Here is a 22,875-nt window from a genome sequence, read left to right on the forward strand (position 1 = left end):
TTCTCCGGTTTGTCTTGTGGAAGCTTCTTGCTCCAAAACGGATTATCACCCTGGGTAAGCAGCAATTGATGTCAGACAGAGATAGCAATAACAGGTTCAATAAAAAGTACAATCAAAATCTTACAGCTGGCGGTTTGTTGGTAGCATAGAAAGGGGGCAGGCCGGTTTGAGCGCAGAGGTGCTCGGGTTCGTTCAGCATTTTCTTCACAGCCTCTGTGACTTCATCATTGGAGAGCTGGATGTTGGTGTGTCGGAGTGGGTCATCAACGCTACCAGTATACTTGCACATTAAACCGGAGCGCCGGCTGAGAGGCAGTATGCTCCATGATATCCAACAGCGTGCGAGATCTACTCCTGTTAAACCGTTGGCCATGAAGGCTCGGAGCTTGGATAATTACGGGGCGTATTTACTCCTCTCCTTGGCACTTAACCTTTGGGGGAAGGGGTGTGTATTGCTGAGCCGCTCCGGACGAAAGCCAGGCAAACGATTTTCATCATCAGGGGAAGTATCTTTGCAGTAAAACCATGTTGCATTCCACTCCTTGTGGTGACTGTGTAGTCTGGCATGGGGATAAGTGATTTCTTTCCTTTTCTGAATAGCCATACCGCCCAATTCGGTATTGGGACCATCGGTGAATTCTGTGCGGCAGTTTAAGTGGAAGCAGTCTCTGAACAATTCAACTGTGGGTTTTTCTTGAAGGTATACCTCACAGAGCACTTGGAAGTGACATAAGTTGGTAACAGAATTGGGGCCAATATCTTGTGGGCGGAGTTGAAAATTGGCTAACACATCCCGGTAAAATTTAGAGCCGGGCGGTTTGAAGCCCCGAGCTAAGTGATCCGCAAAGATCACAACCTCTCCCTCTTGAGGTGTGGGAGGACATTCATCACCAGGAACCCTCCAGTGGATAGTCTCTTTGCTGTCTAAAGCGTCGATCGAGACTAAATCATCCAACTGAGTTTCTGTGACACGAGAAGGAACCCAGTTGCACTCATATACTTGTTTGGCCATGGTGAGATCTACAAGAAATAGGTGATTCCGGTTCAAGAACATGTTGGATAAAAGAAGGCGCTGGTATGAACAATGCTAAACCGGAGGCAGTACACTCAAACCGGAGTTCTGGCGGTTCAACAAGGGGACTAATGGTATATACCGGTTTATTAACTTTTTCTATATTAAGTTAAACCGCCTAATCTAAACATTGAAAGCAATTGAGGTTGCGGATGGCTAAGTATGCAGAAACAGGTTTCACAAAGTCTTATTGCAGCAATGGATCTGAGGCAAGTTCAGAAAAATAGAAAATATTCAAAAGATTAAAGCAGAGCGGAAGTGAATCAATGGGCAGGTATGTAGATGAGATCTATGGACTTGAGCGTGAAATTACAGGTGGATGCTAAAAGGCTACTGCTAATCAGAGCAGGGTTTCACAGATCTATCTAGGAATCTGGGTACGAGCATGAACAAGTGAGGAGCACGGTAAGAACACGAAACCCTAGAACAGATCTATGTTAAGAAGAGCAAAAGGCTTACTGGAATCCAGGAAGACGCGGAAAGCTACCGCAGTGCTCTGGACCGTTCAGGTTGATGCAGCGGCCCAAGACGAGGCAGAGGTCAATGGCGGCGGCGGAGCTCCGAGGCTGGCGACGCGAGGAAGACGAAGAGAAAGAGACGAAGGGGAGAAAAGGAAATGACCCTTCGGTCGTATATATAAGGCAAAGGACGTGTGTTAGGCGCGCGAATCCAGGAGCCACAAGATTCGGAAGTGGAGTTGCTGCCTTGGGTATCGCCGATCTGTTAATAAAAGAAGGTGTCATAAATGTTAACTCCATGATGACGTCATGCCGGTTTACAGCAACCAGAGATGATGACGACATGGCGGTTTACCAATTACCAGAAGATGTTGAAGACAAAGATTTTTGTGAAGGATTGACATGAACCAGTTCAAATCAATCTGGGGCCTAATGTTGGGGATATTACCACTGGGCGTGAACCGGCCTACCTGGGCCGGGTTAACTTCATTAGTAGTATAACGGTGATTAAGCAGATGAAGGCCCAAGGCCTGTAGTCGGTTTAAAACCTGTAGCCGTAAACTGGCTTGAGATGTAAACTTGCATTGTAAGTTAGGAATAGAGAGAGACCAACCGAGATACGAGTATGAACCGGTGTGGGACTTTGTGGACTGACGGGCGTCACTCATGTATATAAGGGGACGACCCGGCGGCGGTTCAAGGACAGACAACAACAACTCGAGCCTAGGCGAAGCTTGTTTGCTCCCTAGCCATCGAAACCACATCAATTCCATTACAACTAGACATAGGCTTTTACCTTCATCGAAGGGGCCGAACTAGTATAAACCCTTGTGTCTTTGTGTCCGCTTTAACCCCTTCAAGTTAACCCGTAGCGATGGCTCCACGACTAAGTCCTTTCACAAGGACATCTGCCGTGACAAATCCACGACACTTTCCATTGGTCTGATTATCATAATAATCACATTTTCCTTTCCATTGTTTTGTTTCACCTTTCTTGTGATCTAACTTGTCTGAGCAGTGATAATTCCATCCTTATGTAAACACCTCGGTGTACAAACTCTGTCAGTAAGACCCTGTTACTATTGTTGATGACATTTCGGTAACCACCGATGGACGAGAACTTTGCCTATTGGTCCGCCTCGTCTTGCGAGCAGGAGAATGGTTCTCTTCGTCCCTCACCCTTGGTACCAATGTTGTTCCCAACATAATTGTCAGTCTATGCTGTGACCTGCCTTGCTATCATGACCATGCAAAATGCTAGTGCCCTTCCTGCTTTTAACCCACATGGTGGGCCCATAACCCACAGTTCCATAGGATCGAAACCTGACTCTCCTGTTTATCCTTTATTCCGAAGTATCATTTGCTCTTGGCTTCATGTGTTGTCACGAGCCATCGTCCGAGAGATGATCTTTTCCCGATGCTCTGAACCCCTTTCTCACACTCTGTCCAGGTATCGATCGTTTGTCCATTCGCTTGAAACTTCCTATTGTACCTTCATACTTTGCTCTCGATGTTTTATTAACTTTCAACTCGAGAGATACTTCCGCCTCATTCCTTGAGTTATTCACCAGATAATTAACCCTATAAGGGTCAGTTCTCCCGAAGTTACTCTTTACTTCCGCACTTAAATCTGGGGACGAGATTTCTTGTAGTGGAGGAGATTTGTAACACCCCCTGTGTCATGCTACAGTAATCCCCTGTTAATGGTGCCATGTCATCATGATATTGTTGCTAATCTTCACTTGATCCAAATCACAATTCAAATTCAAATCCAATCTAAAGTAAAAAATTCATATTTGTCAGACATGAAAACTAAAATGTTCATCATGTGGCAAATAATCATTTGTTAATATTGGTGGTGAACCAACATTTTTGCAAGGTGTTTAAATGGACTAAACCAATTAAAGCAATGGCTAAAATAATAGATTAAATGGCTTTTAATTTATAAAAAATTTAACCTTTCCAAATGCCTCACAATCTTTTCCTGGCAGTGCACAATAATTCATTGAAATTGTTTTGGCCAATGGCATAATTTTGCAAAGTCATTTGTGGCTAAAAAAGGGCAAAGCTGCTGGAAAGGGGAAAAACAAAAGGAAAAGGAAACAACCCCCCTCTTCCTGGGCCCTAGCCACCCGAACCAGTCGACCCATCCCAGCTGGCCCACCTCCCCCGATTGCCCTCCTCCTCTGTTCATCCGACCGAGTCTCCTCCCGCCCGTCCCCGTCGAACCCGGCGTTGCGCCCCGTACGGCACACCGACAGGAAGGGATAAGGACGCCACGCCCCGACCCCTCGATCCCATCCCCCTCCCACTCGCTCACCACTCCCCTCGCTCTCTCCGCCTCTCCCCTCCTCCAGATCCGCCTCTCGCCGACACGCCCATGGCCGCCACCACTCGTCGTGGACACGACCATGGTGCCCTTCGCGCGGCCACCCCGTATCTGTTCGCCTTGCCGCGGGCCGCCTCGTCCCGTGGTGCAACCCGTTGGAGACGGGAAGCCCTGCAACACCAGAACGCCGTCGTCGTCATCCTCGAACTAGTACGAGCTCCGTCTGCTTCTTCCTCTTCGTCCAGTGCCATCCTCTGGAGACGGGGTGCACCGCAGCGACGGGATCGAGCTCATCCTTGTCTTCGGCCACCGTCACCTCTCCGCCACCGTCACCGCATCCTCTTCCTCAAACTCGGGTCGCCGCCATCCACCTCGTCGATCCACTGCTTCGGTGCCTCCCCGACCCTTCCCCGAGCCCGCCTCGCTCGACTACAGGGCCCTGTGAGCTCTCTTCCTTTCCCCTCTCTCTCTCTCTCCTGTGCGAATCCATGTCTGGAACTCAGCTCCGCTCGCGTTCGCCCGCACCTCACCACCGAAAGCGCTCACCGCTTGTCGTAGTACCCGCGACCACCGCGACCTAGGCCACGCTCGCGCGTGCCCGCAGCTGGCCACCCCGCTCGGCCGCCCGTCCGCCCAAGCCCATGGCCGCCGTCGCCTGGGCACTCCCCTGCACCCCCGCGCGAGGCCTCCCTGCCTGCCTTTGCCTTTCCCGCGCCCACCTCCACTCGCGTCTGCCATGGCCGTTGCTCCCTGCTACACGCCATCCCTGCTCGCCCCTGTCCATCGCGGGCGCAACCCGCCTGCGGCCGCTGCTGTCGGCCGCTGCTGCTTCGTATTGCTGTCGCTACTGCCTCTTGTTGCTTGCTTTTACTATGCTGATGCTTTGCTTGCTGCCACTGTCACTCGTTGTCGTTGCTACCTGCTGCTACTGCCTCAACGCCCCTGCCGCTGCTGATGCTCGTTGACTGCTGCTTCTCTTGCTTCCTACTGCTGCTTATTGCTGTTGTACCCGCTAGTTGCCGCCGCTGCTCGGTTGCTGGTGCTACTGCAACCGGCTACCTCCGGCTGCGGCTGCTACGCCATGGCCAAGGCCATGGCCGTGGTGTGTGTGTGAGTGTTCTGTGTGTGTATGCAGTGTGGTGTGTGTGAGTGTGCTGTGTGAGTGCACGTGTGTGTGAGTGTGTGTGGTGCTGGCCCAAACTAGTTTAGGTCTATTTAGCTAGATTAGTTCTAGGATTAATTCTGCTGTTTAGATAGTATCAGTTTAGTGCTAGATTAGCCTAATAGCTTATGACATGTGGCCCTTTGTTTTAAATTAGTTCCGTTAATTCTCTTTTTGCACATGGGCAAATGACAAATGGGCCCTGCTTTGACCCTGTTGACTGGTCAACCCTGACTGGTCAACTATTGACTTTGACCCAGGCCCCACTGTCATACACATGGCTAGCCCCCAGTTGGTGTAAAAGGGGTTCTGCCTTTATAGTATAAACGAATTAGATTAATAAAAGAAATGTAGACAAAGCTTAAAACTTTGATAATTCGTAGAAATATAATGGTAACTCGGATGAAAATACTTTGTACATGAAAGTTGCTCAGAATGACGAGACAAATCTGAATACGCAGTCCGTTCGTCCGCCATATGTCCCTAGCATAGCGAACACGCAACTTTTCCCTCCGGTTTATTTGTCCGAAAACATCAAACACCGGGGATACTTTCCCGGATGTTTCCCCCTTTCACCAGTATCGCTTACTACCGCGTTAGGTCACCCCTAGCACCGCTTATTGCCATGTTACGCTTTGTGATGCTTTGATTGCTCTGTTATTTATTGTGTTCCCCCTCTTCTCTCCGGTAGACCCCGAGACCGATGCTGCCGCTGTGATCGACTACGTCGACGACGACCCCTCCTTGCTAGAGCAACCAGGCAAGCCCCCCCTTTGATCATCCCGATATCGCCCATTCCATTCTCTTATGCTTGCATTAGATTTTGCTGCTGTTATTGATTGCTCCTATTCTGATGCATAGCATGCTTTTGTATCTGTTGTTGTACCTTACCTGCTTATCCTAAACTGCTTAGTATAGGTTGGTTAGTGATCCATCAGTGACCCCCACCTTGTCCTTGTTGCCCCTACTTCATCATTGAAGACCCGATCAACGGGATCAAAGACCAGGCCCCAGCACCGCACATCACCTTCCCCTTAGTTGCTCGACACTGCTGGGTTAATATCGAGTGCCGAGGGTGATACCTCTACAGCACTTCTGATGTTAAATCTGTAGTGTAGCTATTCGGTCATGGTCATCGAGGGTGATTCCGCCTTAACCTCTTCTGATACGACTCTGTCGTGCAACCCCTCAAGTGTGAACCTCGGGGGTGATTTCTCTTAGGTTCACCTTGATGATTACATCGAGTGGAATTCACCGGGGGTGATTCCTTGGGTTTTCCCCTTGATGTTTGGACACACAGATACTTGGACTTTACCACTGTTACTTGGAAAGGCGGGTCGACTTTGAGGGGTACCCGCAAGAGAGCTGAAGTGACAAATGTTTTCTCTGTGATGACCTCGGTCACACCGGTCTGTTGTTTTCGGTCTAACCAAATCCTTTCGGTGCAACCGAAGCATAAAACTCGGAGTCACCAATTTCATAGCAGGAAAGACATTTTGCCACTTGATCCTGCATTATTCATGCTCCAGCTCCACTCAATGAATATTGTCCTCTACCAGCATCACATTCGACTTGCTGCTTTGTTCCGTGACTCAAGGACCAAACCCATTCGTGACAAAAAATCCAGAAAAACCCTTCTTGGAAATTGATGTCAAAGGGGGAGAGAGAGATCACATCAAAGCTTAATCACATCTATAGGGGGAGAGAATAATCAAGGGGAGAAAGAGTAATCATCAAGGACCCCAGATGCTTGGTGTTCAAGAGGAGAGAAGTCACATGTCTTCAAGAGGGGAAATACATGTTCATATTTGTTTGCTTTGCATTAGCTCTGTTTCTTTTCTTTGAGCTCTGATTTTCTGTTCCCTATCTTCTCCCAGCATCCCATGCTAGATTCAGGGGGAGCAAGACATCTAAGGGAAGGAAATCCTTAAATTCATTACACATCTTTACCTTTGGGGACATGTCTATATCCAATGTGGTACTCAGTACTCACTCTCTACATGTCATCCAAGTCTTGGTACTCTTGTGGTTTCTTTTGTTTGCTTTGGTCAGTAGGTGTATCTCTGTTATCTAACCTTGTTTACGCAGGTTAATTCCATCCTAAGCCAACTCAAGACCACAAGGTAAGTATATGCATCACAGTCATGTGTATGAGAAATCCTTGCTGATGTACATACTTTTTGCAAGAAGGACTCATAAGCATGAAGGTACATTTCCCATATTCACATCATATGCTCTCATGCATATAGCCAAGATACATGTAACACATTGCCAACTCTGTCATAGTTATGCATTCACTTGCTCCTATATTTCATATTTACATGATTGCATACATGTAGGGGGAGCCTATGCATGTTACATGTCTTTCCGAAGCTTTACTTGTTATTCTCTATATCCTTATCTAAAGCTTTGATGTATGTTGTCATCAATTACCAAAAAAGGGGAGATTGAAAGCACAAGTGCTCCTTGGGTGGTTTTGGTAATTAATGTCAACATATTTTTTGTTGGGCTAACACTTTTACCTAGTATATTTCATATAAGTTCAACACTAGAGTGGCATGGACTAGAGGATGTGGAACCCCTTCAAGATGCTAAGTACAAAGGATTGGCTCAAGCTCCAAGCTGAAGACTCTAGTCTTTATATTTTAGTGATCCAAGATCACATTGAGTCTATAGGAAAAGCCAATACTATCAAGGAGGGATGAGGTGTTGCTTAATGGCTTGCTTGCTCAAAGTGCTTAGTGATATGCTCCAAAGCCCTCAACTACCTTCTCACATCCACATATGACCTAAACCAAAAGTCCAACTTGGCCCTACCGATTCCTTCTATCCGGCGCCACCGAATTCAGATGTCATAGCCACTGCCACAAACCCTAGGCAAATCGCTCTCACCGATAGGGAGCTCGGTCTCACCGAGATGGGATTGTAATCTCTCTGTATATATCTATTACCAAAATCGGTCTCACCGAGTTTGTGTAATCGGTCCTACCGAGATTACAATGCAAACTCTTTGTTCCTCTTCGTAACATTTTGCTCCAACCGAGATGAACGAATCGGTCCCACCGAGTTTGCCTGACCAACTCTCTAGTTAGCTTATTACCAAAATCGGTCCCACCGAGTTTGAGTAATCGGTCTCACCGAGATTACGTTATGCCCTAACCCTAACCATATCGGTCCTACCGAGTTGCATGTCAGTCCCACCGAAAATCATAACGGTCACATTATTTGCTAAATCGGTTCGACCGAGTTTGAGGATTCGGTCCCACCGAGATTGGCAAGTTGTGTGTAACGGTTAGATTTTATGTGGAGGCTATATATACCCCTCCACCCACTCTTCATTCGTGGAGAGAGCCATCAGAACGTGCCTACACTTCCAGCATTCATTTTCTGAGAGAAACCACCTACTCATGTGTTGAGACCAAGATATTCCATTCCTACCATATGAATCTTTATCTCTAGCCTTTCTCAAGTTGCTTTCCACTCAAATCTTCTTTCCACCAAATCCAAATCCTGTGAGAGAGAGTTGAGTGTTGGGGAGACTATCATTTGAAGCACAAGAGCAAGGAGTTCATCATCAACACACCATTGGTTACTTCTTGGAGAGTGGTGTCTCCTAGATTGGCTAGGTGTCACTTGGGAGCCTCCGACAAGATTGTGGAGTTGAACCAAGGAGTTTGTAAGGGTAAGGAGATCGCCTACTTCATGAAGATCTACCCTAGTGAGGCAAGTCCTTCGTGGGAGACGACCATGGTGGGATAGACAAGGTTGCTTCTTCGTGGACCCTTCGTGGGTGGAGCCCTCCGTGTACTCACGCAGCCGTTACCCTTCGTGGGTTGAAGTCTCCATCAACGTGGATGTACGATAGCACCACCTATCGGAACCACGACAAAAACATCCGTATCTCCAATTGCGTTTGCACACTCCAATCCCATCCATTTACATTCTTGCAAGTTGCATGCTTTACTTTCCACTAATCATATACTCTTTACATGCTTGCTTGATATGTATTATGATTGTTAAACTTGTGCCAAAACTCCACTTCAACTTAAAGAAATTAAAAACTGCAACTTTTCTCACTTAGTGTCTAATCACCCCCCTTTAGACACCTCTTCTCGATCCTTTCACATGATTATGCACTCACATGATGTTATGTTCCATGTTTACATGACTGCATACATATAGGCGGAGCATATGCATGTTACACGCCCTTCCAAAGCTTTACTTGTCTTTCTCTATATCTTTATCTAAAGCTTTGATGTATGTTGTCATCAATTACCAAAAAGGGGGAGACTGAAAGCACAAATGCTCCCTGGGTGATTTGGGTAATTAATGTCAACATATCTCTTGATGGACTAATACTTTTATCTAGTGTATTTCAGATAAGTCCAACAGTGGAATGGCATGGACAACAGGATGTGGAACCCCTTCAAGATGCTAAGGACAAAGGATTGGCTCAAGCTCAAAGCTCGGGACTCTACATTTTCTATTTCCAGTGATCCAAGATCACATTGAGTCCATAGGAAAGCCAATACTATTAAAAGGGGATGAGGTGTTGCTTAATGGCTTGCTTGCTCAAAATGCTTAGTGATATGCTCCAAAAGCCCTCAACCACTTTCTCATATCCACACATGTCCCAAACCAAAAGTCAAACTCAGCCCCACCGATTTGATCCATCCGGCGCCACCAAGTTCATTTGACATAGCCACTACCAGAAACCCTAATCAAGTCGGTCACACCGATGGGATCTCGGTCTCACCGAGATGGGATTGCAAACTCTCTGTTATCTATTGTAGTATTTTCGGTCTCATCGAGAAGATGTAATCGGTCACACCAAGTTTGCCTGACCAACTCTCTGTTTTACTTATTACCAAATCGGTCCCACCGAGTTTGTGTAATCGGTCAAACCGAGATGAGGTTTTACCCTAACCCTTGCACATCGGTCCCACCGAGTTGATCATATCGGTCCCACCAAAATGCCTAACGGTCACATTATGAACTAAATCGGTCCGACTGAGTTTTATGATTTGGTCCCACCGAGTTTGGTAAATATTGTGTAACGGTTAGATTTTGTGTGGAGGCTATATATGCCCCTCCATCCTCTCCTCATTCGTGAGGAAAGCCATCAGAACATGCCTACACTTCCATCATTCATTTTCTGAGAGAGAACCACCTACTCATGTGTTGAGGCCAAGATATTCCAATCCAACCATATGAATCTTGATCTCTAGCCTTCCCCAAGTTGCTTTCCACTCAAATCTTCTTTCCACCAAATCCAATCCTATGAGAGAGAGTTGAGTGTTGGGGAGACTATCATTTGAAGCACAAGAGCAAGGAGTTCATCAACAACACACCATCTATTACCTTTTGGAGAGTGGTGTCTCCTAGATTGGTTAGGTGTCACTTGGGAGCTTCCGTCAAGATTGTGGAGTTGAACCAAGGAGTTTGTAAGGGCAAGGAGATCGCCTACTTCGTGAAGATCTATCCTAGTGAGGCAAGTCCTTCGTGGGCCATGACCATGGTGGGATAGACAAGGTTGCTTCTTCGTGGACCCTTCATGGGTGGAGCCCTCCGTGGACCCTTCGTGGGTGGAGCCCTCCGTGGACTCGCGGCAGCCGTTACCCTACGTGGGTTGAAGTCTCCATCAACGTGGATGTACGATAGCACCACCTATCGGAACCACGCCAAAAATCTCCGTGTCTCCAATTGCGTGTGCACACTCCAATCCCATCCCTTTACTTTCTTGCAAGTTGCATGCTTTACTTTCCGCTGCTCATATACTCTTTGCATGCTTGCTTGAATTGTATCATGTATGCTTGAAATTGTGTTAATCTACCACCTCAACTTGAAAAACTTAAAAACTGTCAACTTTGTGTGTTGAGGGTCTATTCACCCCCTCTAGACACCTCTTCTCGATCCTTTCAGTAATCATGTGAATTTGATATTTTGATGATATGTATGTTGTGATTCCCTTAGTGGTGTTATGTGAACATCGACTACATGACACTTCACCATCTTTGGGTCTAAGGGAATGCATTGTGGAGTAGTTATTAGATGATGGGTTGCTAGAGTAACAGATGCTTAAACCCTAGTTTATTCGCTTTTTTGTAAGGGATAATTTGGATCCATATGTTTAATGCTATGGTTAGATCCTATCTTAATACTTTTCTCGTAGTTGCGAATGCTTGCGAGGGGGTTAATCATAAGTGAGAGGCTTGTTCAAGTAAGAACAACACCCAAACACCGGTCACCCACATGTCAAATTATCAAAGTAGCGAACGTGAATCAAACCAACATGATGAAAATGACTAGATGAAATTCCTATTTGCCCTCAGGAACGCTTTGCTTATTATAAGAGATTGTTTTGGTGTGTCCTTTGCTACAAAAAGGATTGATCTACCTTGCTGCACTTTTGTTACCGTTACCGTTACTTGCTCGTTATAAATTATCTTACTATCAAACTACTCGTTATCAATAATTTCAGTGCTTGCAGAAAGGACCTTACTGAAAACCGCTTGTCATTTCCTTCTACTCCTTGTTGGGTTCGACACTCTTACTTATTGAAAGGACTACGCTTGATCCCCTACACTTGTGGGTCATCAGCGGTCGAGGGAGAGGGAGCGTCTCCGGGAGCCAGAGGGAGGGGCCAGGCGAGTGGAGAAGGCCATAAGTCGCTCACCCGCGGTGGAACATGCCCAGGAAGTCCGGGACGGCGACACAAGTGGGGTAGGGTGGGCTCCTGCTAGCCCGCGGGGACAGGAGATTGGGCGGGTTGGTGCAATGTCGCTAGTTGGTCGCTGGCGGTGGATGCAGTCAGGGGCGGCGGGGCTATCACACAAGACGGCAATGACTGATTTGTAGAGCTCGCGTTAGAAATCAACGAGTGGGATGCTGATTTGGCATTGCCCAGTCACCGACCAACGCGGTCAAAACCACTCAAATGACTCGAAACCGGATGGAAGGTTCATTTTTGAACCAGGTGGTTAGTTTGGGGCTGTAGAATGACCAGTTTTGTAGTTGAGGGTTGGATATCAAACCGTGTGGTAAGTTCAGTGTTGTAATGTGGACTTTTCAATACTCCCCCATGTGAAGAAATATAAGAGTGTTTAGATCACTAGTAGCTAATCGACGGACTAAATGTCAATAGCTAATCGACTCTGAGATTGTAGATGACATGATTAGATACAACAAGCAGTTAGCTTACTGTTAACCATCATGCTTCGTGCGAATCAACCTGTGGTTGGATGGTTAGAGGGACTGTGGTATCCCCAGCCCATCAGGGTTCAAGTCCTGGTGCTCGCATTTATTTCTAGATTTATTTCAGGATTTCCGGCGATGCGCATTCAGTGGGAGGAGACGTTCCCGTCGACGAGGTGACTACGGTGACTTCGTAAATTTCAAGATGATATGTCGGCTCAGTTTTTTGGAGGTGCCCATAGGGATAGGATATGCGTGTGTGCGTTTATAGGGGTGAGTGTATGCGCGTGTATAAAAAAACCCATCATGCTCTGTCACGAGGGCCAACATCTTACATGTGTTTTAGGAAACGAGGTGTTGCGTAAAAAAAAGTCCTCCCCGATAGAAAACAGAAGGAAAAGGGGGCAAGCGATCAATTTGACAAAGAAAGGTGGGGCAAAATATAAAATCACCGCGGTGACGGGCCAAAAACCCTAATAAACCCATGAGGCCAGCGAGTGCGAGACACCCATCCTAAGATTGCGGCGGCAGGGGGGCGCGGCGGGCCCGTGCACTCGGTAGCGGCTGCGAGGCACGGCGTGCCCGTGGACACCGGAGCGGCGGCCCCGATAACTACTCGGCTTCCTCCTCCCTGTGCTGTCTGCCCCGCAATGTCTTCTCTGACTTCACTTCCTTGACATTGGCAACTGGTGGTGCCGTGGTGGCAGCACCGTGCACAAGAGCGGCGACTGAAGAGCGTACAAGAAGGCGGCGCGGTACCGGCGTGCAGCCCCTGCTCCGCGTCAATCTAGGGTTTGGCGGAGGTGGCACTGCGAGCAATCGAGGGAGAAACGAGAGGGGCCGACGCCTTCTTGCATTTTTGCCACGGTGTGGATTGCAGTAGCGACAACTCCGCCTATGTTGTCTCAACATAGTCGGTCCCAAGCCCGGGTAAAGGAGGAGGGTTGTGATAGGCTTGGCGAGCCAACGTAAAAACTCAGCCACTCTTATGGAGATGAAACCCAAAAGAAATTCGTTGGGGCGTAACCCTCTCAGCGACGCGCCACATCGGAACCCGGGTGTGGTGGAAAATGGGCAAGGGCCGGGCCGTCACCCCCCAAGTGGCGCGCCGTATCTTGATCCGGATACGGTGGCAAGTGAGCGAGGATCGGTTCGTCGCATCCTTAGTGGCGCGCTACATCGGCGCCCGGATGTAGTGGAAAATGAGCAAGGGTCTTCGCATTTGACTCGACGAGTGCGAAGGGTAAGGAAGCTAGCCGAGCCTAGGAGGATTCGCTTAGGTAGCTGGAACGTAGGGTCTCTGACAGGGAAGCTTCGGGAGCTAGTTGATGCAGCAGTGAGGAGAGGTGTTGATATCCTTTGCGTCCAGGAAACCAAATGGAGAGGACAGAAGGCGAAGGAGGTGGAGGATACCGGCTTCAAGCTGTGGTACACGGGGACGGCTGCAAACAGAAATGGCGTAGGCATCTTGATCAACAAGAGCCTCAAGTATGGAGTGGTAGACGTCAGGAGACGTGGGGACCGGATTATCCTGGTCAAGCTGGTAGCTGAGGACTTGGTTCTCAATGTTATCAGCGCATATGCCCCGCAAGTAGGCCACAATGATAACACCAAGAGGGAGTTCTGGGAAGGCTTGGAAGACATGGTTAGGAGTGTACCGATTGGTGAGAAGCTCTTCATAGGAGGAGACCTCAATGGCCACGTGGGTACATCTAACACATGTTTTGAAGGGGCGCATGGGGGCTTTGGCTATGGCATCGGGAATCAAGAAGGAGAAGATGTCTTAAGCTTTGCTCTAGCCTACAACATGATTGTAGCTAACACCCTCTTTAGAAAGAGAGAATCACATCTGGTGACTTTTAGTAGTGGCCAACACTCTAGCCAGATTGATTTCATCCTCTCGAGAAGAGAAGATAGGCGTGCGTGCCTAGACTGTAAGGTGATACCTGAGGAGAGTGTTGTACCCCAGCATAAGCTGGTGGTTGCTAACTTCCGCTTTCGGATTCGTGTCCAGCGGGATAAGCGTGCCAAGGTCGCTAGAACGAAGTGGTGGAAGCTCAAGGGGGAGGTAGCTCAGGTGTTCAAGGAGAGGGTATTTAAGGAGGGCCCTTGGAAGGAAGGAGGGGATGCGGACAATGTGTGGATGAAGATGGCGACTTGCATTCGTAAGGTGGCCTCGGAGGAGTTTGGAGTGTCCAGGGGAAGGAGAAGCGAAGATAAGGATACCTGGTGGTGGAATGATGAAGTCCAGAAGGCGCTTAAAGAGAAGAAAGATTGCTTCAGACGCCTATACCTGGATAGGAGTGCAGACAACATAGAGAAGTACAAGATGGCGAAGAAGGCCGCAAAGCGAGCTGTTGGTGAAGCAAGGGGTCGGGCATATGAGGACCTCTACCAACGGTTAGGCACGAAGGAAGGTGAAAGAGACATCTATAAGATGGCTAAGATCCGGGAGAGGAAGACGAGGGATATTGGCCAAGTCAAATGCATCAAGGACGGAGCAGGCCAACTCTTGGTGAAGGATGAAGAGATTAAGCATAGATGGCGGGAGTACTTCGACAAGCTGTTCAATGGGGAGAATGAGAGTTCTACCATTGAACTGAATGACTCCTTTGATGAGACCAGCATGCGTTTTGTGCGGCGCATCCAGGAGTCTGAGGTGAAGGAGGCTTTAAAAAGGATGAAAGGAGGCAAGGCGATGGGCCCCGATTGTATCCCCATTGAGGTGTGGAAAGGTCTCGGGGACATAGCGATAGTATGGCTAACCAAGCTTTTCAACCTCATTTTTCGGGCAAACAAGATGCCAGAAGAATGGAGACGGAGTATATTAGTACCAATCTTCAAGAACAAGGGGGATGTTCAGAGTTGTACTAATTACCGTGGAATTAAGCTGATGAGCCATACAATGAAGCTATGGGAGAGAGTCATTGAGCACCGCTTAAGAAGAATGACAAGCGTGACCAAAAATCAGTTTTGTTTCATGCCTGGGAGGTCGACCATGGAAGCCATTTTCTTGGTACGACAACTTATGGAGAGATATAGGGAGCATAAGAAGGACTTGCATATGGTGTTCATTGACTTGGAGAAGGCCTATGATAAGATACCGCAGAATGTCATGTGGTGGGCCTTGGAGAAACACAAAGTCCCAGCAAAGTACATTACCCTCATCAAGGACATGTACAATAATGTTGTGACAAGTGTTCGAACAAGTGATGTCGACACCGATGACTTCCCAATTAAGATAGGACTGCATCAGGGGTCAGCTTTGAGCCCTTATCTTTTTGCATTGGTGATGGATGAGGTCACAAGGGGTATACAAGGAGATATCCCATGGTGTATGCTCTTTGCGGATGATGTGGTGCTAGTTGACGATAGTCGGACGGGGGTAAATAGGAAGTTAGAGTTATGGAGACAAACCTTGGAATCGAAAGGGTTTAGGCTTGGTAGAACTAAAACCGAGTACATGATGTGCGGTTTCAGTACTACTAGCTGTGAGGAGGAGGAGGTTAGCCTTGATGGCCAGGTGGTACCTCGGAAGGACACCTTTCGGTATTTGGGGTCAATATTGCAGGAGGATGGGGGTATTGATGAAGATGTGAACCATCGAATCAAAGCCGGATGGATGAAGTGGCGCCAAGCTTCTGGCATTCTCTGTGACAAGAGAGTGACACAAAAGTTAAAAGGCAAGTTCTACAGGACGGCGGTTCGACCCGCAATGTTGTATGGCGCGGAGTATTGGCCGATTAAAAGGCGACATGTTCAACAGTTAGGTGTGGCGGAGATGCGTATGTTGAGATGGATGTGTGGCCACACGAGGAAGGATCGAGTCCGGAATGATGATATACGAGATAGAGTTGGGGTAGCACCAATTGAGGAGAAGCTTGTCCAACATCGTTTGAGATGGTTTGGGCATATTCAGCGCAGGCCTCCAGAAGCTCCAGTGCATAGCGGACGGCTAAAGCGTGCGGAGAATGTCAAGAGAGGGCGGGGTCGACCGATTTTGACATGGGAGGAGTCCGTTAAGAGAGACCTGAAGGATTGGAGTATCGACAAAGAGCTAGCTATGGACAGGGGTGCGTAGAAGCTTGCTATCCATGTGCCAGAGTCATGAGTTGGTTGCGAGATCTTATGGGTTTCACCTCTAGCGTACCCCAACTTGTTTGGGACTAAAGGCTTTGTTGTTGTTGTTGTTGTTGTTGTTGTTGTTGTTGTGGATTGCAGTAGCGACCAGGGTGGTGGCGACGACCAGGGCCCCTGCTCCTGGCTGCGCAACAGGAACAAGCGATTGGCTGCCAAGGTGATTCTCCGGGTGAAGAAGCCGCCAAACCATCCCTTTTCCTGTATGTCTATGTGCCCCCTAGCTCTGCTTAACTACGTCTTTTCAGATTTGTGGCTTTTCAATTTTGTAAATATGTGCACTTATAATTTTCTCAATCTTCTCCGATTTGTATGTGTCCACTCTTTCATATAAGATGTAACATGCCATGACGTTTCATTGCCATGTTGCTAGAATCATGCATTACAATACACTGAATTTGTACCATTATAGGCAATTATAGCATAGCTGAACACATGATGGCTGGTATATGCATTTAATATCATATATAGTACTCCCTCCGTTCGGAATTACTTGTCGTAGAAATGGATGTATCTAGACATTTTTTAGTTCTAGATACATCCATTTCTGCGACAAGTAATTCGGGACGGAGGGAGTAGTATAGGAGACATGTTTATATCACCATGCTCGATGTCTTGTTATATCTGGGGAAATCAAGTAGACAGTATCAATCGATATATTCTTGCAATGCTGTTAACTGAGTTGCTTCTTGGGAAGGTTATCTTCTGTTTATGACTTTTTGTCTACCGTCATGCTATTCAGGGGTGCAGTTGTTGCTCATCGCCATCTACCTTCTGTAATCCCATCTCCTACAATCTTCGCGTTTACGATCACTGTCACCTCCTTTCTTAGTCAGCACGGAGGCAGTTGTGGTTGTCTGATACGAGGCGGTATGCTTCCTAGATCTGCTCAGTTATGTTCTTTTTGTTTGGGCTGTACATCATATTAAACATAGTGTTTCTAAACCATTGTCTTTCCTTTTTCCTGTTGCCAGATGGCTGCTGCACCCAATGCCTTCTCGGCTCATTTGGAGAAGTAGATCGTTGAGCAGATAAAAGATTCCATCGTTTTTGTGGATGTCTTTCCCAACTTGGACTACAAAGACGATTTGGAAAATCTTATGGCTGCGGTGAAAACTGTTCCAGTGAAGAAAAGAGAAGAGGTGCTGAAACAGGGACAATCTGGCACTGGCTCTGTTGTGGGAGTTACAGAAGATGAAATCACCATCCTATCAAGTGCCCATCTCATTGAGCATGTCTTCACAGTATCAAAGCCCATTTCCGTTCGTGACGCCAATACATATTTCTATACAGGTGTACTTTGCGATCACTATGAGGCTAGTTTCAGTGAACCTGGGCAAAGGAGACATAGTCAAAGGGTGTATGGCGCAGCTACAATTATTGGCATAGATTGTGCACAGGACTTACTCCTCATCTCTGTCCCACGAGTGAATATCATGAACTTGGCGAGGAAGTGCGATGCCAATCATCCTCCTCTTACCTTTCAGTCCCCCCAGTGCAACTTGATGAGTGTGTTATGCTCTCGTGGCCTCCATTGCAGCACCAGACTGTGGTTAAGGGTAGTATCTGTCACATGGAAAGAGCACTCTATGATTCAGTGAAGGAGGAGAACAACCCTGTTGGGTATGGGATGAATCTCATGCAAGTAAATATCGCGAGTGAGAAATGGAGCTCTGGAGCTCCACTATTGGATGGCAGGGGAAATGTTATTGGGATCCTACATGGAGGCTTGGGAGGTCCATTCTCTTACTTTGTCTTGCTCCGTCGCATACTACCGTTCCTGAGAAAACATGGCATAAATCCGCGTAAGTTATCACATTTATGTTCTAATTTTGTGTACTTTTGTCAAGTTGTAAATATCATTGACAATGACCTGTGCATAATATTCAGGTGTGGGGTAGTAATTTGTCCATGCTCATTCCTGTCCAGAGGACATGCCACTCCCACAGCTATTGGTGGTAAGTTATCCACGTCTTCTTATTGCAACCCATCCTTCACGCTTACATGTGGCTAGGCATTCCTATTGTAGCCGCTAAAAAAAGGGTATTCCTATCATATTCTAGTTGGCTGTTTCTTTATGTTGTTAATTGGTCGTGTTACAAAGCAAAATCTATAAATCAATAAGAAGGTTGTAATTTTTTTGCAGCACATCTTATGGATGTGAATAGTACCTTGTGTTTGAGGGGAACTGTGTGAACACTTAGCTGCAGATGTACTAGAACTGTATGAACTTAGTTCTCTCGATCATCCAATATAGAGTAACGGTCTATAGAAAAAAATCCATGTTCCCTTGAAGCTGATATGGCTGTGACAAAATAATTTTCTTACTATACAGCTCACAGTGAACATAATAAACTGGTATGTACAAAATAAAGAGTGATTGGTATACGATTGCAATACCTTCAGCACGGAAACGTTGTTATTGCCAGTTGTACACACATCATTTTGCAAAGCCGTGGTGATAATTTCTTTAGCGTAGAACTTTTCGAGTTTAAACCTTGCATTTGAACTATATAAGGCAACAGATTATCCTAAATAGCCTATCAAGCCTGGTGATTTTTTTTAAAAGGTGGAGAAAAGATTCACCCTTGTTAGAAAAGAAAAGTTACTCTTGATGAGGCATTACAGCAAACCCGTTGTGGATGGGTGTCACAAAGACATGCAATGCCCTGACCTAAATGCTACAACCCTCAACCCAGGCTTAATCATCTTTTAATGGAAAGATATCTAATCCAAGTAACTGGTATGCACATATTGTTAAGAATGAAATTAATACTTAATTAGCAAGTCAATTCTAGATTGTTCAAACTGATATTAGAGATAAAGATGAGGAAGAGGGAGCGGTTTCCATACCTTATTTCCTTCTGCTATCACGCCATTGACAGCGTCTTCCGTCAGTCAGAGCAGAGAATAGGGTGCGCTGTAGAGTGCATGGATCTGGGGGATGGTGCAGAGGGGGCGGCGGAGGAAAGGGGCCAGAAGGTACATCAGATTAGCAGAACCCACCTAGCGAAACCCAAAGCGCCAAGTCTTTTCACACAGTATTGATCCACATGTGACCTCTGGATTTTCCCCGCAAATAATAATTGTAAGCGCTTGATTCATGGGACAGGGTATTCTTCCTTTAATCAGTTACTCTAATTGGCTCATTTTGTATGTTGTGAACTGGTGGACTACGAAGAAAAACCTACAGGAATGCTGTATCCTTTGTAGTCCTGTGGATATGAACACATTACTGCAGTTGGTTAGTCGATTCGCTTATTTAACTTTTGTTAGAAATTTACTAAGTATGGGAAAACAGCAAAAGATACTAAGATCAATTATTTAGCCGTATCCTTCATATTAATCTGGAAAGGTTAATTGTCAATTTTCTGTGTCCATTAAACATAATCTGATGTTGCTTTAATTCTATATATATTTGAGTTCCAGTTTGTCTTCTCACTTGGTTCTACTGTAGTTTCTTGACAGCAATGTTGGTTCGACTGCTTCATTGGCAAGTACATGCACAAATGGAGACCACCCTGCAGCAGTTCATGAAGTTGCAGCCAAGTTATCTCTCTGTTGACAAACATTATCTTACGTCGCTCTCTGGTTTGAACTCCATGTTAGGATATACTACGTGATGTTTCTGTCTTATCTAAACCGAACTCTGCCTTCTGTTACCAGTTGAGTTTATGAGTTACGGGGTCCACAGGGCCAACCTTGGGCATCGATGCTATTTTGCTTAAGATATACTCCCTCCGTTCCAAAATATAAGTCTTTCTCGAGATTTCACTATGGACTACATATGGATGTAGATAGACATAGTTTAGAGTGTAGATTCACTCATTTTGCTCCGTATGTAGTCTCTTATTGGAATATTTAAAAAGACTTATATTTAGGAACGGAGGGAGCACGTATGACTTTCTGCATGGTGCAGAGTCCCGCCTAGTGCCGCCCGTCTCCGGTCGGGCTCTCGTGCTGGGAGCTGGCGCCAGCTCCCATCAAGCGCCAACAGCTGTCCTGTTGAACCCCACCACTCATAAAACGATTTCTACTTTACTGAATATCTTCTCCCTTGCCGTGCGAGAGGATTCAACCGCCATGCGGTCCATTGGCCATCGCATCGGACCATGGCCGGCGGCAAGATGGGAGCTGGCGCAGAGTCCCGGCTAGTGCTGCCCGTCTCCGGCGTGCTGCGGTGGCTGGGGGCTGGGGCTGTGTTTTTTCCTGCCACTCGTCAGTCGTGTGATTGAAAAATGGACTAGAATGGCTAGGTGAAGCTTCCATTCACTCGTGTGATTGAAGAACATATTCGTATGTGATTGAAAAACAGATTAGTAATGATAGATGAAGCTGGATAGCTCCTATACTTCAAACTTCCTTACGAGCATATGTTAATATCCGCACAGGTGCTGGCTAGCTAGTACAGAGGTCGACGAAGCAATGAAGTTTTGCCTGTGGTCTGTGGAGTTTGCCTCCTCGCTTGCATCTTCAAGTGTGACTGCATGACCTTCCACGGCATCTCGGCCACCACCCACGGCCGACCGGTCACACGCGCTGCATTTCCAGTTTCTCCCAGGGAGCATATCGGCCTACGAGAGAATGACGTCCCGGGAAAGAAGCTGCCTTGGTTTGGGCTTGGGCTCGCCAGAGGCAGGCGGCTGTAGCGGCATATCCGCGATGGCTCCGTCTTGCCGGCGTTGCCGCCGGCCACAGTCAGAGGCCACGGATGAAATCCTCTCCCACGGAGCATGGAGATAACCCAAGGGAAAAGATACTCAGTAAATTGAAGACTTGTTTTAGGAGTGATGGGGTCCACCGGGACAGCTGTTCGTTCTTGATTGGCCCTGCAGGCTGGTCCGTGCAAGGAACCCAGCATGAGAGCCCGACCCTCTTAGAGCATCTCCAACAGGCGCGGTTGGAATTGCTTATTTTATGCTTGCTCCAGCATGCTATGGCACGATGTTATAGCGCGTCCAGTACATGCTCTCTTCTATAAAAATACGGTACATCGTTGGCATACTCTTGAAAAAAAGCGTGTTCAGCACAAAACAACATTTCTCGCTTAAAATAGAGCTAAAAAGAGAAAACACGTAAAAAATAAATCAACAATAAATAGTTCAATTATTATTACAACTCAAACAAATAATTTATCTTTCAATACAACAAATAGTTCAACAATACAACATCAAACTAGTCTTGTCGTCCATTCCATGCCCACCAGATTAGATTCTTTTGAAGATCATCATGGGTCCCAACAACTTATATAGAAAATAGTCTAAATCTTGACCATGCTCATTTTTTATGATTATACGTGCAAGTTATCCACGGGGGGCGAATGAGAGTTTCTTTTATATCAAATTCTTTGAAGGAAGCTATTTCTTTGAAGAGACATGAACTAAGCAGTACAAGTAAACAGGCGAACATACAACGATATGCACTTAAGTACCGCGAGCGGTAGCAATCATCCGGCTGGCGCTCGTGGGAAACAATCACCTCCGGAGACGTTCGATCCATCCCCGCGTAGCCGTTGGATCCGTCAGGAGACAGTTTACGTGCTGCTTCATCAGCTTCGTCAGCTTCACGTACCAGTAACCGCCGTTCGAGGTTAAAAAAAAAAAACCGCTCGCAAAACATCGCCAACTAGCCACCCCGGCACGCGGCGCTGCCCCACAGCCAGGGCCGTCTCCAGAAATCCGGAGCCCCGGTGCGAAATGCGAATGGGGCCCTAAAATTTGAAAAACATGCTATGAGCTAAAGCATACTCTCACAACCCGCAAAAAATAGTACTTGCCAAAGCTGCAATTATATCATATTTTGAAAAACATGATATATTTCAAGTTATATAATTTTGATCGACGACAGGAAACAAAGCTGCGACCTAAAAGAATAGGACGACGATAACTGCCACACGTGTGGGCGTTAAAGGGTCTGTCCACATGTTTTGTGTAGTGTTTAAGAGAATCAGCCCACACGCCTACGTGTGGGCAAAACAAGTAATGCCCACACGCCTTTTTTTTTCTCGCGATCCCTCTCACATGCCTATGTGTGAGCAAAATAGATAACGCCCACACGCTCGTACGCCAGGCCTCCTACCTCATGGCCTCGCACGCCCCGCGTGACAGTCACCACGCGTCCCGCAATTGCCATGGTCCGGACCCTCTTCCATGTTCGTTTAACTGCAGTTGCCATGTCGCTGAACTACAATTGCCATGTCGGACAACTAGAGTTGTCATGGTTGCTCAACTGCAGTTGCCATCTCAGGTCAAGTGGCAGATGCCATTTTTGGACAGCTGCAGCTGTTGTCATGTATGGTCTGGTTTACTATAGTTGTCATGTATGGTCTGGTTTACTATAATTGCCATGATTTGAAAACTTTAGGGGTTGCCACCTACTAACACTAGGTAGTTGGCATGTATGGTCTGTTTACTACAGTTGCCATGATTTGAAAACTTTAGAAGTTGCCACCTACTAACACAAGACAGTTGCCGTGTAGCGCTACAAAGAGACATGGCAAAATAACATGTTCGGGTAAAGAGAG

General features: G+C 46.8%; 1 long non-coding RNA gene across 1 annotated transcript; it reads left to right on the forward strand.

Annotated features, from left to right (window-relative positions):
• Positions 1-16,422: 16,422 nt before the first annotated feature.
• On the forward strand, positions 16,423-17,566 carry LOC123161700 (uncharacterized). The gene is made up of 3 exons (XR_006480833.1): positions 16,423-16,512; positions 17,095-17,222; positions 17,327-17,566. It is a non-coding gene; the product is annotated as an uncharacterized lncRNA (long non-coding RNA).
• Positions 17,567-22,875: the final 5,309 nt, after the last annotated feature.

This window comes from Triticum aestivum, chromosome 7B, assembly GCF_018294505.1.
Source record: "Triticum aestivum cultivar Chinese Spring chromosome 7B, IWGSC CS RefSeq v2.1, whole genome shotgun sequence".
Lineage (NCBI taxonomy): Eukaryota > Viridiplantae > Streptophyta > Magnoliopsida > Poales > Poaceae > Triticum > Triticum aestivum.